This window comes from Cervus canadensis, chromosome 4, assembly GCF_019320065.1.
Source record: "Cervus canadensis isolate Bull #8, Minnesota chromosome 4, ASM1932006v1, whole genome shotgun sequence".
NCBI classification, from domain to species: Eukaryota; Metazoa; Chordata; class Mammalia; order Artiodactyla; family Cervidae; genus Cervus; species Cervus canadensis.
In genome coordinates, this window is record NC_057389.1 from 55,281,413 (window position 1) to 55,296,815 (window position 15,403).

The window sequence follows — 15,403 nt, forward strand, 5'->3', positions numbered from 1 at the left end:
GAAACATATTAATACATCTTTTGTTACTCAAACATCATTGACCATAGTGTCTCAATATTCACTTATATAACAAGTTGCTGGCCATAGGCCTTAATTTCTGCAAAAATCCCCAGGTCAATAATGTGTTAAGTGGATGAGCTAGACTAGACTCCAGGTATATCTGACTTCAGAACTGCTGAACTACTAGGTGATACTATGCCAGTAACAATCACGGTGCAGGAAATATGTCTTCAAGCCTGCAATCCACTCCTGGGTGTACTACACCACATTTGTAAAGTGAGTATCATTATAATCCACTGCCAAGACACAGTGTGGTATGAGAAGGGCACAAGGCTCACTGATGAGTCTGTAAACCTTTTACTTTTCCAGGTTTCAGGTATGTCACCTGTAAGGGTGGAATAATGATACTTAGGCTTGAGTATCATGTAAGGTTGCAGTGGGGAATCAAAGAGTGTCATAAGCAGAAACCTTTGTAAGAATTATAAAGCTTCCTCGATAATAAGGAAGTGATTTTCAAATCAAACAGTGTGGGTAAGAATTACTGGGGGAAGGGGAGTGCGCTAAATTTCAAGTTCAGATTGCTGGGCCCTGCTCCTAGAGATACTGATTTAGTGGCCTGGTGTGGGGCCCAGGAATCTGAATTTTTAACACACTTCCAAGTGATTCTGACACAGGTAGCTCCAGATCTCACTTAGAAAAACTCTCATGTAGTTAAAGACAACGAGACAGGAGATGATGAACCCATGCTTAGAAGCCACTTTTACATCTTTTCACACCCATTCCTTGCAACTGATTGCTTTTTCTTCCTCAGGCTCAAATGTCACTTTTCCTGACCCTCTGACACAGTCAGCCTCTCCTGTTACCTCCTCTCATCACACCCTTTGATTCCTCACAGCACATGACGACCTGATAACTCTGTAATTTCAGTGAGTAATGTGATGCTTAATGTCTGCCTCTCCTGACAGAGTGTAAGCATCAGAGGACAGTAAAAACGACCTCCTCAGTATGCCCAGTGTCCCAACACAGTGGAAAGTCAATAAATGTCTGTTGGAGAGATGCACAAATGAAGGAACAAAAAGTAATAACTTTATTACTAAACAAAGATTGGACAGAATGCAGAATTCTTAAATAATTAATACAGAATAAAGTTCATTACTCACATGAATAATTGGGTACCCCACTTCCTGTTCTCAGTATCTTTCCCGGGGTCCTTGGAAAGACAGTTTTCATAGAGGAAATTGCACTTTTAATGACAAATTTGGGGACAATCTGCTCAGAATAGGCAGGAATTCATAATGAAATTATGGCCCTCTGTTCTGGCCTCTCCTCCCACTTCCTTCCCCTCCTGGCTCTACTTGTCATCTCGCTCTCAGGCAGCAGCATCTCCTCTTCCTGACTCCTGCCAATTCTCTCTAACCTGTACCATACAGGAGAGCCGCTTGCCCAGGCAGTGGGGGTCTTTCCCTCTGGCCATCATTAATCATGTGTGTTCCCTAAGTTCTGTGTATTTCCATTTGTGCATTTATCTCCATCCTGAATGGGGCCTGTAAAACTCCTTTATGGTTTCGCCTTAGGCCAAATAAGCATTGGATTTCACAACCAGAGTTTACGCTCATATATTTATGGCAAGGTGGAAGGTGAGGTTGTTTTGTTTTAAATACTTGTTTCTCCAAAGTGGCTGCTGACTCTTTCTGGGAAAGCTGCAAGAATACATGTGAAGGGGTGAGAACAGGAACCACCTCTATCAAGTGATGGGGTCAAAGACATACTACCCTAGCAGACAGCACTTTGGCATAGCGACTATTTTAAACTGACGGAGTTTGAAAGAATAGCAGAAGCAGGAAGGTCTCTCTGGCCTTCCCCTTTCATCTTCTTCCCTGAAGCAGGTCATCAGACCCTCTTGAAGGAGATACCTTCTCTACATCCAGAGGAATGAAGCATCTTTATCTCCAAGTCAGAGAAACATGGAGAAGAAATCAAGCGAACAGACCTTGAGAAGTTTTCCCCAGTTACTACAGTTACTGCCTCATACTCTGCTCTATCCTATTTCTATAGGGCTGCCCACTTTCGCTCAAACCCAGCATAAACACACTTAGTTTCTTCAAGTCTTCATTACCTTTTGAAGGATCCTTGTGTCATGTAAAAGTTATATTAAATTTGTATACTTTTCTCCTGTTAATTTGCCTTTGTCAGGTTAATTTTCAGACCCAGCCAAGAATCCTAAGAGGGTCAAGAAAAATTATTTTCCTCCCCTAAAGCAGGTTTCCAGAACTTTACAACATCTGTGAACCTGAGGCAGCAGCACAGTACTAAACAGGGACCCCGGGGATTTACGTGATAGTTTTCCATAGAGACCCAGTTCCCAGAACACTAGGGTGAAGGACAAAGATCCAAAGCATTTTCAAAGCTTCAACTTTTAACTAGACATAAGAGCATCCTGAAACTTGCTGGCCTCAGAAAACATTTAAAAGGAAGATATACAAAGATTCTTACAAAGCTGGTCAATCTCATTTCTCAGGAAATTCTCTGTGGTTTGAGCACGCCCAAAATTCAGACCTGAGGATGGCCAGAGTGAGATATGACTTGGCACCAGGTGTGCTTGTCTCCTTGCCTGAGGTAAACGGTGCGGTGGCTCATCTGGTTCAAGGCTACACTCCACCACTTACTAGAGGAGCAATGTAGGACGCAGTACTTCCTCTTTGGGCCTCAGAATCCTCAGCTGTCAGATGACGGTGGTAGCCCATACTGAGGACAACAGCAGACTCCTCACAGGAGCGTTGTGAGCTCTAAGTGGAAAGTATACATACTTTACCAGAAAGCCTGATGCAGAGTGCGTGTCAGCAGCTATTATTTCAATCTCTGAATTTGAAGAGGTTCTCGGGCAGCGGGGGGCTTTGGCCTCTCTATGTGCCCGTGTGGAGTCTTAGTTCCCAGACCTGGGATTGAACCTGTGCCCCCTGCATTGACAGCACGGTATCTTAACCATTGGATTGCCAGGGAAATACCAGGAGGTTCCCAGTTTTAGCCATATACTTATACTATGAGGTCCAGCTGCCTTTCTACAGCAGTAAAATAAATCTACATAGTGCTCAACTGCCCCAGTACATGTTGTCACCCAGCACCTTCTGGGTGATTTCCAGTTTAGGGAGTGGACTACATCCTAAGTTCTCTTTCCTGGAGGTAAAAGATGCCTACCCACATATCTGGCTTCCCTTAAAGATGAGTGCAGGTGTGGGACTAGTCTTCTCTAATTACAGCCAGAGATCCTTCTCTTCTCAAGAGTAACATGCAAAATCCATTTTGTGGGAGGCTGGGAGCCCAAGCATGTAAGCTTGAGGGGCAGCCCTGGCAGAATCTTAGGTATCCAGGGCCTAGTATCATGGTGTGACCTGCACTCTGTGCCTGGCTGTGGCAAATGCTGAACTTTTCCTGGATAGTCTGTCCAGGTAGCTTGGGCCTCCTCCCTGGCCATAGTCTGATACTGCTTAGCCCTCTGAAGAACCTGTGAACCTCAAAATATCCTTCAGCAAATTTCCATTTCTGCTTCAACTAGCTGGATTATGTTATGGGGCTGGTGACGAAGAACCTGCTCAATCTCCCTGTCTACTGGGTTAGCAAAATACAAAAGCAATGAATTTCAAGAAGCCAATGAAGCTCTATGATTCAACGGAAACATCAATGTAATGATTTGTGTTTGCAGGGAAATGGAGCAATATTTGGGACTTGGAAATCTTTCTATTAAGGAGATTTTCATATACATGGAATTTGTTATAACTTTGTCTTCTACTTATAACTGAAGAAAAGTTATGACCAACCTAGACAGCATATTAAAAAGCAGAGACATTACTTTGCCAACAAAGGTCCGTCTAGTCAAAGCTATGGTTTTTCCAGAAGTCAGGTATGGATGTGAGAGCGGGACTATAAAGAAAGCTGAGCGCTGAAGAATTGATGCTTTTGAATTGTGGTGTTGGAGAAGACTCTTGAGAGTCCCTTGGACTGCAAGGAGATCCAAGCAGTCCACCCTAAAGGAGCTCAGTCCTGAATATTCATTGAAAGGACTGATGCTGAAGCTGAAACTCCAATACTTTGGCCACCTGATGTGAAGAGCTGACTCATTTGAAAAGATCCTGATGCTGGGAAAGATTGAAGGCAGGAGGAGAAGGGGACGACAGAGGATGAGACAGTTGGATGGCATCACCGACTAAATGGACAGGAGCTTGAGTAAACTCCGGGAGTTGGCGATGGACAGGGAGGCCTGGCCTGCTGCAGTCCATGGGGTCACAAAGAGTCGGACATGACTGAGTGACTGCACTAAACTGAACTGAAAGCTGAAAGGGGCTTCACAGATAATGTAGATCGACCCATTGGTTTCAGTGAGGAACTGGAATACCAGAGAAGGAAAGTGACTTGCCCAAGGTCACACAGTAACTGTAGCCTAGTGTTAAAGATCACACCAGCTCAGAAGTCAGATCCTGGCTCTGCTACTTACTAACTGTACAACCTCAATCTATCCATGTAGTCTTTAAGCCAGTTTTCTTAGTCTCCTCATTTGCTAAATGAAGAAAGTAATAGTCTATATCTTATAGGTTCTTGTGAAGAGTAAATGACATAGTATATCCATAGTGTTTAGCATATGCTCAAAAAACAGTAAACGTTAAATAAATGTTAGCTGATATTAGCTTATCCTTAAACAAATATTTACCGTAACCCACTATAAGCCAAGCACTGTGCTGTGTGTGTGTTAGTTGCTTAGTTGTGTCCAACTCTTTGCAACCCCACAGACTGTAGCCACCAGGCTCCTCTCCTCCTAGAGAATCCCACTAGGGATTCTCTAGGCAAGAAAACTGGAGTGGGTTGCCATTTCCTACTCCAGGGGATCTTCCCAACTCAGGGATCAGAAAGATCCCAACATGGCTAAAGTATTCTTGAGAAAGCAGAACAAAGCTGGAGATATCATGCTCCTAGACTTCAAAATATATCACAAAGCTATAATAATCAAAAGAGTATGGTACTGGCATAAAATAGGTTTTCACACAGATCAATGAAACAAAACAGACAGCCCCAAAATGAACACATGCATATACAGTCAATTAATTTATGACAAAAAGGCCAAGACTATACAATGGGGAAAGGACATTTCTTCAATAAACGGTGCTGTGAAAACTGGATAGCTTCATGCCAAAGAATGAAACTGGATCACTCTCTTACACTAGACACAAAAATTAACTCAAATGTAAGCCTGAAATCATTAAACTCCTAGAAGAAAACATAGGTGATAAGCTCCTTGACAACATTTTTCCTGATGGTATTTTTTTGGATTTGTCACCAAAAGCAAAGGCAACAAAAGCAAAAATAAACTAGTTTACATCAAACTAAAAATCTTCTGTACAACAAAGGAAATCATTAGCAAAATAAGAAAGCAATCTACTGAATGGGAGAAAACATTTGCAAGTCCTATCTATAAGGGATTAATATCCAAAATAAAAAAAGAATTCATACAACTCAATAGCAAATAACCAAAAAAAAAAAAAAAACCAAAACAATTTTTTAAAGGGCACAGCATCTAAATAGACATCTTCCCAAAGAAGACATATAGATAGCCAACATGAAAACATACTCAACATCACCAACCATTAGGGAAACACAAATCAAAACCACAATGAGATATCACCTCACACATTTTAGGATGACACCTGTGTGCTTGATGGTACTATTTCCTGTTGTAAACTAATAAATTTTAAAGTACTTGTAGGAGTGGCTTGGGTCAAGAAGATGGACACCACTTCCTCTGAAACCCATGACAAGAAGGTAAGGATGAATGGTTTATCACTTTATAGTTTAAGACCCCTAGTCTCTTTTTCCTCTGGATAGTGGGGGATGAGGTGGAAGAAGGCTGAAACAGCTGTTAAAAGCTGTTAAAAACCAGGTGAAGGGATTACTTCCCAACCTTCAGATGCATGCTGTACCTTCTGTGCTGGCCCACTTGATCACTAAAATGCACTAAATCTGAATCCCAGTTCAGGTTCAACTAGGGCATACTACCATACTTAGCAAACCCACTTCATTCAAGCTTCAATATTCACCTACATTTTTTCTCTCACATCCTTGTGTATGATTTCATATTTTAATTTTAAATCTTGCTTTTAGAAGTTGTTTAGATTACTTAAAGCAGTGATATAATTTTGTTTCCAAATATTAGTCAGTTGTGTCAACACCATTTACTGACTCAGTTCAGTTCAGTTCAGTTGCTCAGTCGTGTCTGACTCTTTGCAACCCCATGAACCGCAGCATGCCAGGCCTCCCTGTCCATCACCAACTCCCGGAGTCCACCCAAACCCATGTCCATTGTGTCGGTGATGCCATCCAACCATCTCCTCCTCTGTCGTCTCCTTCTCCTCCTGCCCTCAATCTTTCCCAGCATCAGGGTCTTTTCAAATGAGTCAGCTCTCCACATCAGGTGACCAAAGTATTGAAGTTTCAGCTTCAACATCAGTCCCTCCAATGAACACCCAGGACTAATCTCCTTTAGGATGAACTGGTTGGGTCTCCTTGCAGTCCAAGGGACTCTCAAGAGTCTTCTCCAACACCACAGTTCAAAAGCATCAATTCTTCTGCACTCAGCTTTCTTTATAGTCCGACTCTCACATCCATACATGACTACTGGAAAAACCATAACCTTGATCAGATGGACCTTTGTTGGCAAAGTAATATCTCTGCTTTTTAAAATGCTGTCTAGGTTGGTCCTAACTTTTCTTCCAAGGAGCATCTTTTAATTTCATGGCTGCAATCACCATCTGCAGTCATTTTGGAGCCCAGAAAAATAAAGTCAGCCACGGTTTCCACTGTTTCCCCATCTATTTCCCATGAAGTGATGGGACCAGATGCCATGATCTTAGTTTTCTGAATTTTGAGCTTTAAGCCAACTTTCTCACTCTCTTCTTTCATCAAGAGGCTCTTTAGTTCTTCACTTTCTGCCATAAGGGTGGTGTCATCTGTGTATCTGAGGTTATTGATACTTCTCCCAGCAATCTTGATTCCAGCTTGTGCTTCCTCCAGCCCAGCATTTCTCATGATGTACTCTGCGTATAAGTTAAATAAGTAGGGTGACAATATACAGCCTTGACGTATTCCTTTTCCCATCTGGAACCAGTGTGTTGTTCCATGTCCAGCTCTAATTGTTGCCTCCTACCTGTATATAGGTTTCTCAAGAGGCAGGTCAGGTGGTCTGGTATTCCCAGCTCTTTCAGAACTTTCCAGTTTGTGGTGATCCACACAGTCAAAGGCTTTGGCATAGTTAATAAAGCAGAAATAGATGTTTTTCTGGAACTCTCTTGCTTTTTCAATGATCCAGCGGATGTTGGCAATTTGATCTCTGGTTCCTCTGCCTTTTCTAAAACCAGCTTGAACATCTGGAAGTTCATAGTTCACGTATTGCTGAAGCCTGGCTTGCAGAATTTTGAGCATTACTTTACTAAGCGTGTGAGATGAGTGCAATTGTGCGGTAGTTTTGAGCATTCTTTGGCATTGCCTTTCTTTGGGATTGGAATGAAAACTGACCTTTTCCAGTCCTGTGGCCACTGCTGAGTTTTCCAAATTTGTTGACATATTGAGTGCAGCACTTTCACAGCATCATCTTTTAGAATTTGAAATAGCTCAACTGGAATTCCATCACCTCCACTAGCTTTGTTCATAGTGATGCTTCCTAAGGCCCACCTGACTTCACATTCCAGGATGTCCAGCCCTAGGTGAGAGTGAGCGATCACACCTTCATGATTATCTGGATCGTGAAGATCTTTTTTACTGACTAAGTGACTAACCCATTTACTGACTAACCCATCCTTTCTCCACTGGTTTAAAATACTGTCATTATCAGGACTGGTCTACAGAAACATGAAACTGACTTTAATATTGAAAAGAGTCTTCCACATCTTTAGTTGACAGTTAACTGTGGCTCTCAAGCAGAGGACCAAAGCCTTGTTTCTAAGAATTGACAGAGTTTGTGCTGCTTCATAGACCACATGCAAGCAGAACTACCAGCCTTTCTTTCCTCATCATAAACTACTGGTTGCTCAGAATGAGCGCTCTGTAATCAGAAAACCCAGGTTTTCTATCTTCCTCTTCACTAGTTAAGTGACACTGATTATAATATTTTGTAGCCCAGTCTCTCTTTCTATAAACTGGAGATACCAGAAGTACTACTGCACAGGCAGTTGAAAGGATTATGGCATTTAAAGTGCCTGAGCAATAATAATACCAATAGAATGTTGTTTATTATTGTCACTGGTGATGTTATCGAGTCTCATAATCAGCACCTCGATGGGCTTATGATGGACTGTGGAGCACCCATGTTTCCTGTTCACACATCCAGCAATTCCTGTTAAGCATCTTCTGTGTTTTGTCGCCATCCTAGCAGTGAACAATAAACATCTCTACCTTCTTAGAACTTACACACTAGTGGAGGAAAACAGTTAAACCAATGGCCAAACAAGTAAATATCTGGTAATGTGAACAGTACTGTGGTGAAAGTGAAGCAAAATTATATAATAAAGTTCACTGGGGAGCTTACCTTAAACAGGCAGTCAGAGAAGCCCTCATGAAGGGATGTAAAATTTAAAGTGAAGGTGAAGTCGCTCAGTCGGGTCCGACTCTGCGACCCCGTGGACTGAAGCCTAATAGGCTCCTCCGTCCATGGGATTCTCCAGGCAAAAATACTGGAGTGGGTTGCCATTTCCTTCTCCAGGGGATCTTTCCGACCCAGGGATTGAACCCAGGTCTCCTGCATTGCAGGCAGATGCTTTAACCTCTGAGCCACCAGGGAAGTTTTAAGGTGAGCCTCAAATAAGAAAAAGGAGCCTATCAGATTGTGTTGTCTTTCAAATATTTGGAGTTTTCCTAGACTTTCCACTGTTTTAAATTTCTAATTCAATTCTACTATAGTCAGAAAATATTCTGCATATAATTTTAAGCCTTGTAAATTTATTGAGATGTGTTTTATAGCCCAGGATGTGTCTATCTTGATGAATGTACCATATGCACTTGAAAAAGAAAACATTATTCTGCAGTTGTTACACTGTGTTAGTAAATATCCATTAGACAAAAAAAGTTGATAGTGCTATTCATTTCCTCTATAGTTTTATTTATCTCTTGTGTAGTTCTATTAATTCCTGAGAGAAGAGTTATAAAATTATTATTTTCTAATAATGACTGTGGATATGTCTATTTCTCCCTTTAACACTATTTTTGTCAGGTATTTTGAAGCTCTTATTAGGAGCATGCATACTTATGATTGATCAGTTATGAATTGGCCATTTTATCATTATGATATGTCTCTTTTGACCCCTTTATCTTAGAGTCTACTTTACCTGATATTAAGCCAATCTAGTCATTTTATGCTATTTGCATGTTATAACTAAATCTATCCATTTAGTTTCAACCTGTTTGTGCCTTGATACTTAAAATGGGTTACTTATAGACAGAATATATATGGGAGCTTGTATTTTTATGCAGCTTGTTAATCTCTGCTTTAACTGGAGTGTTTATTCTATTTACATTTCATGATTATTTGGATTTAGGTCTAACACGTTACTATTTTGTTTTCTGCCTGTCCTCTTTGTTTTGGTTCCTCTTTGCCTACCTTCTTTTGAGTTAATCAAATGTTTTTAGAATTCCATTTTATCTATTAGTGTTTTGGGTACATCTCTTTCTGTTTTTTGTTTTACTTTACCTAAGTGGCTGCTGGAGAGATTACAATATATATCCTTAACATTTCACAATCCTCTTAATGTGATACCATTTCACATAAGAATCTTACAGCTGTATATACCCATTTTCTCCTTTCCCATTCTTAACACTGTAGTTTTCTATAAATGTGGGATATTAATAAATCCCCAAACATGTTATAATTTTTCTTTTAAACAGTCATATGTAGTTTAAAAGAACTAGAAGGAAGAACGCCTTTCCTATTTATTTACATATTTGCCATATCCAGTGCTCTTCATCCCCTCCTGATAGCCTAGATTTCCCTCTGGTATCTTTCCCTTCAACCTGGAGAACTTCCTGTAGCATTTCTTATAGTGTAGTCAACTCACAATGAAGTCTCTTAATTTTATTTATCTTAAAATGTCCTCTCTGTGCCCCCTCATTCTTAAAAAGTATTTTTGTGGAAAACAGCATCCTAGGTTGGTTTTCGTTTCTTCCAGCATTTTTAAATTACTGTCATCTATAGAAGCCTGAAAACAGTGGGAGAAGTCCCTGTCATAGGGGACTTCATACTCTATTCAAATAGAGTCATTCATACTCTATTTCTCTGGCTGCTTTCAAGATTTACTCATCTTTTGTTTTCTTCAGATTTATGATGTTTTGCCTTGAGTATAGTTTTCTCTTTATTCAATTTGGGGCTTATTTGGTTTCATTAATTATTAAGTGTATGACTTTAACTAAAGAAAGGACATCTTCAGCCATTGTTTCATCAAATATTTTTCTGTTCCATGCTCTTTCCTCTTCTTGGAAACTTCTGGAACTCCAATTAAATGTATGCTAGACCTTTTTATATTGTTCACAGGTCATGAGATTTTAAAATCTTTTTCCTCTCTATTCTTCATCTTGGATGATTTCTATTGATCTACCTCTAAGTTTATGAAGTCTTTCTTTTGCTATCTTTAATCTTCCATTAATATCATCCAGTAAATTTTTCCAGATACTTCATTTTTCAGTTCTAGAACTCTTACTTTTTTTTGTAATTTCTCTTTTTCTGCTGAGATTTCCATTTTTTCATTCATTGTGAGAATATTTTCCTACAGGTACCTGAATGTAGCTATAATAGTTGCTTTAAAACCTCTGTGTGCTAAATACTACAAATAGATCATCCAGTGATGGGTATCCAAAGATTGTCTTTGCTAGAGTGTGAGTCACATTTTTCTGTTTCTTTCATGGGCCTGGTAATTTTTTAGTATTTCCTGACCAGAAAGAATGTGCTGTAAAACCCCTGGACTCTGTTGTATTTTTCCAAGTAGTTTTATTATTATTACCTTGCTCACTTTTAGCAGGCCAATTGACTTGACTAACATGAAACCCTAAGCTCTGCTTCCCTTGCAGTGGGTGGCAGTTGATATCTCTGTTGAGTTCTATAAGGCTTATTCTGGGCTCTTTGGGGTCTACCCCACACAAGCATAATTCAGACATCAGCCAGGTCTCTGGGCAACCCATCTTTGCTCTATCCCACTTTTCTTTTTTTTTTTTTTCTATCCCACTTTTCAAACATAGACTCTTTCCCAATTGTATCTGCTTTCGATGACTCACTAGTCCCTCCAGGTAGCTGTTTATCTATTTTTTCCAGAGTTTATAGCTGTTATCTACATGAGGGTTTGTCTGACAGGAGTTTGCTAGATATTATTAGAAGTAGTCCACTGTAAATTTTTAAATGGGGGACCACCAAAAATTTTTATTTACTTCTTAAATAAGTAATTTTGGCTGCCATATAGGAGGAATGAATTGTAGCAGGAATCAATAGTGGAAGCAAGGAAAGCTGTTATGAAGCCCTTCAATGGTCTAGAAAAGAGTTGAGGGGGCTTATACCATGGAGAGAAGCAGAAAGATTCACATGTAAAGGTAAAGTCAACACGATTTGCTAAAAGATGAGATGTGATAATTAGAGAAAGAGAAAATGCCAGGATTACTGGTGAGTTTATAGCCTGGGCACTTGGGTAGATAACGGTCTCTCTTCATGATAGAGAAGACTCAGGAAGAAGCAGGCTGGGTGGGTATAGTAAGACATACTAAGTTTGAGGTGCTTATGAAATTATTTAAGAAGCGTCAAGTATATATGACGCTTAAGAAGTAAATAAAATTTCTTGGTGGTCTCCCATTTAAAAATTTACAATGGACTACTTCCAAGCTGGATATATGACACAGGAGCTCAAGGCAGAGGTTACACTTGAAGGTATGGAGTTGATGTCTTCAGTTTACATAAGGTATATAACATAATAGGACTAAGGAAAGTGGAGGTGAAAAGAGGTGGCTGCAAGAACCAACCCATGGACTTAACAAAATTTAGAGGTTCAGCAGAGGAGAAGAGGCCAGCAAAAAAGAAATCAAAAAGGAATCAAAGAATAAGATAGGAGAAAAACAGTAGAGGGGGAAAAAAAAACTTTAATAAGAGATGTTGACACAGTAGTTAGAATGACTATTATCGTAAAGACAAGAAATAGCAAGTATCTAGTGAGGATGTGGAAAAAGGATCCTTGTGCACTGTTGATGGAAATGTCAATTCGTGCAGCCACTATGGAAAAAATTATGGAGGTGTCTCAAAAATTTAAAAATAGAACTACCTCATGATCTAGTAATTCCACTTCTGGATATTTATCCAAAGAAAATGAAAACACTAACTCGAAAAGATATATACACTTCCACATTCACTGCAGCATTATTTACAATAGCCAAGATATGGAAATAACCTATGTCTCCATCAGTGGATACATGGGTAAAGAAGATGTGGTGCATATATTTATAAGGTAATACTATTCAGCCATAAAAAAAATAATGAAATCTTGCCATCTGCAACAACACAGGCACATCTTGAGGGCATTATGCTAAATAAAGTAAGTCAGAGAAAAACAAATGTAGTATGATCTCATTTATATGTGGAACCTAAAAAAACAAACAAAAACACCTAAGCTCCAAGCCCACTAATACAGATTCCCCTGGAGAAGGAAATGGCAACTGGCTCCAGTATTCTTGCCTGGGAAATCCCATGGACAGAGGAGCCTGGCAGGCTACAGTCCATGGGCTTGTAAAGAGTCGGACAAGACCAAGCAACTGAGCACACATGCAGCATGCATACTGTACAGCATTGTGACTATAGTTAATAAAGCTGTATTGCATATCTGAACATTGCCAAGAATAGATCTTCAAAGTCCTCATCACAAGGAAAAAAAATTATGTAACTACGTATGGTGATAGATATTAACTAGACTTACTGTGTGATCATTTCATAATATACAAAGACATCAAATTATTATGTTGTACACTTAAAATTAATGTGTAATGTTACGTCAATTATGGCCCAAGTTCAAAAAAGAAGGAATCAAGTTGATTGCTGCTGTGAGTTTGAGAAAAATGAAGACAGAAAACAACCTTTAGACTTCGTGTTGGAGGGTATCTGTGAGTAAGGGTCTGAAGCCCATGTGGGTCATCCTTGAGGAGAAAACTGAAGGTAAGGAACATGTTACATTGGTGGCTAGGGAGAATATTTGTAAAAGTTACACAGTGGGCTTGTACGCCTGGTGTAGGAGCTAGGAGGCCCGAGATTGTGCTTGGAATAGTGGTGCACCATGTCCCGGGGTTCCAGCGCTGGTTTTGACCGACACATTACCATTTTTTCTCCCGAGGGACGGCTCTACCAAGTAGAATATGCTTTTAAGGCTATTAACCAGGATGGCCTTACATCAGTAGCTGTCAGAGGGAAAGACTGTGCAGTGATTGTCACACAGAAGAAAGTGCCTGACAAATTACTGGATTCCAGCACAGTGACTCACTTATTCAAGATAACTGAAAACATTGGCTGTGTGATGACAGGAATGACAGCTGACAGTAGATCCCAGGTACAGAGGGCACGCTATGAGGCAGCTAATTGAAAATACAAGTATGGTTACGAAATTCCCGTGGACATGCTGTGTAAAAGAATTGCTGATATTTCTCAGGTCTACACACAGAATGCTGAAATGAGGCCTCTTGGTTGTTGTATGATTTTAATTGGTATAGATGAAGAACAAGGCCCTCAGGTGTACAAGTGTGATCCTGCAGGTTACTATTGTGGGTTTAAAGCAACTGCTGCAGGAGTTAAACAAACTGAGTCAACCAGCTTCCTTGAAAAAAAAGTAAAGAAGAAATTTGATTGGACCTTTGAACAGACAGTGGAAACTGCGATTACATGCCTGTCTACTGTTCTATCAATTGATTTCAAACCTTCAGAAATAGAAGTTGGAGTAGTTACAGTCGAAAATCCTAAATTCAGGATTCTTACAGAAGCAGAGATTGACGCTCACCTTGTTGCTCTAGCAGAGAGAGACTAGACACTGTAGTTAGTTTACCAAATCCGTGACACCACTTGCTTGTGTGTTTGGTAACAACAGACCAACATTTCGGGGGCCCCTCGATTGAAAAAGGAACTTCTCCCACTCTTGCTGCCACTGAAATGGTTAGGACTCTGTATAAATAAAACCAGTGCTTTTGGAAAAAAAAAAAAGTTACACAGTGAACAGGAAAGAATTCAGCCAGTGTCTGAAGGCAGATGTGGGTCAAAGAAAGCTTTTTTCAGTTTCATATTGGAGATACAAGACTGTTTGTATATTAAAAAAAAAAAAAAAAAGAATGTATGTATACTGATAGGGACTATCCACTTGCCTTTACTGTGTGGTCATGGCTAGATTCCCCCACTGTCATGTAATTACTGATAGGTACCTTGTGGTCACTGATTCTAACAGTTCTACACTTAAGATCCTATTTAAATGTTAAATATATATATATATATGAAAATCCTTGTATAATATGAGAATTTTCTCTGGGTGATATGGGCAGTCAGTTCTTTTAGTGATGTATTGTATTGGTCTTTCCTACAATCCCCAGAGGAGCAATGCAAGGTAGTGATGAGAATACAGACTTTGGTATGACTCAGACCCAAGTTTAAGTTCTGGTTCTGCCTATTTCTAAAGCTCTATTTTTAAAAATAATAAACACAGATCACTAGTCAACTTTCTGTGTGTCTTCTAGACTTCATTTCTATATCTGACTTTTCATTCTTGGATTCAATGACTGCCCTGTCCATGTAACTTTAGGTAATATGTCCTGCAACCACTTTAAAATCTACCTCGGTACCAAGAACTATAAGTGCAGGTGACCTGAGCCCTGCACTCAGTATTTGCACTGCGGATGTGAGCTAGTCCAAGAATCTCTGGCCACCAGGGATCACTAAATTGCATAAGCAGGTGTCTGTGCAAAGTCCAAGAGGTTAATCATGAACAACTTATTTTATCTGTGGCTACAGAGGTAGAATCAGTGTCGTCAACACCAGGCAAACACAACAAAGCCTTTCCTAAGAGAGATCCAGAAAGATAAGTCAGACAGAAATGCACCTGTTACAAAGATTATGCTTTTCCTGGGATTTCCTACAGGTTTTCCAACAACTGGTCATATTTGTCTACATGGTCACTCTTTTCCCCTCTGCCTTATCTGAACTAACAGTACTCAAAACAAGACAAAAATTATACTTCTCCATGAAACCTATTAAAAGACAGGGCACTCTCCACATCAATGGAAAGGATCAGATTTCCCATCTCAAGTCAAAGGAAAAGATCTGAGAGTGGTTATGTTTCATGTCTAGAAATTATATTGAGAGTCATTTATTCAA

General features: G+C 39.8%; 1 pseudogene across 1 annotated transcript; it reads left to right on the plus strand.

Annotated features, from left to right (window-relative positions):
- Positions 1-13,271: 13,271 nt before the first annotated feature.
- LOC122439769 lies at positions 13,272-14,234 on the plus strand (annotated as a pseudogene). The gene has a single exon (XR_006268990.1). The product of XR_006268990.1 is annotated as a proteasome subunit alpha type-6-like (transcript).
- The last annotated feature ends 1,169 nt before the right edge of the window (positions 14,235-15,403 follow it).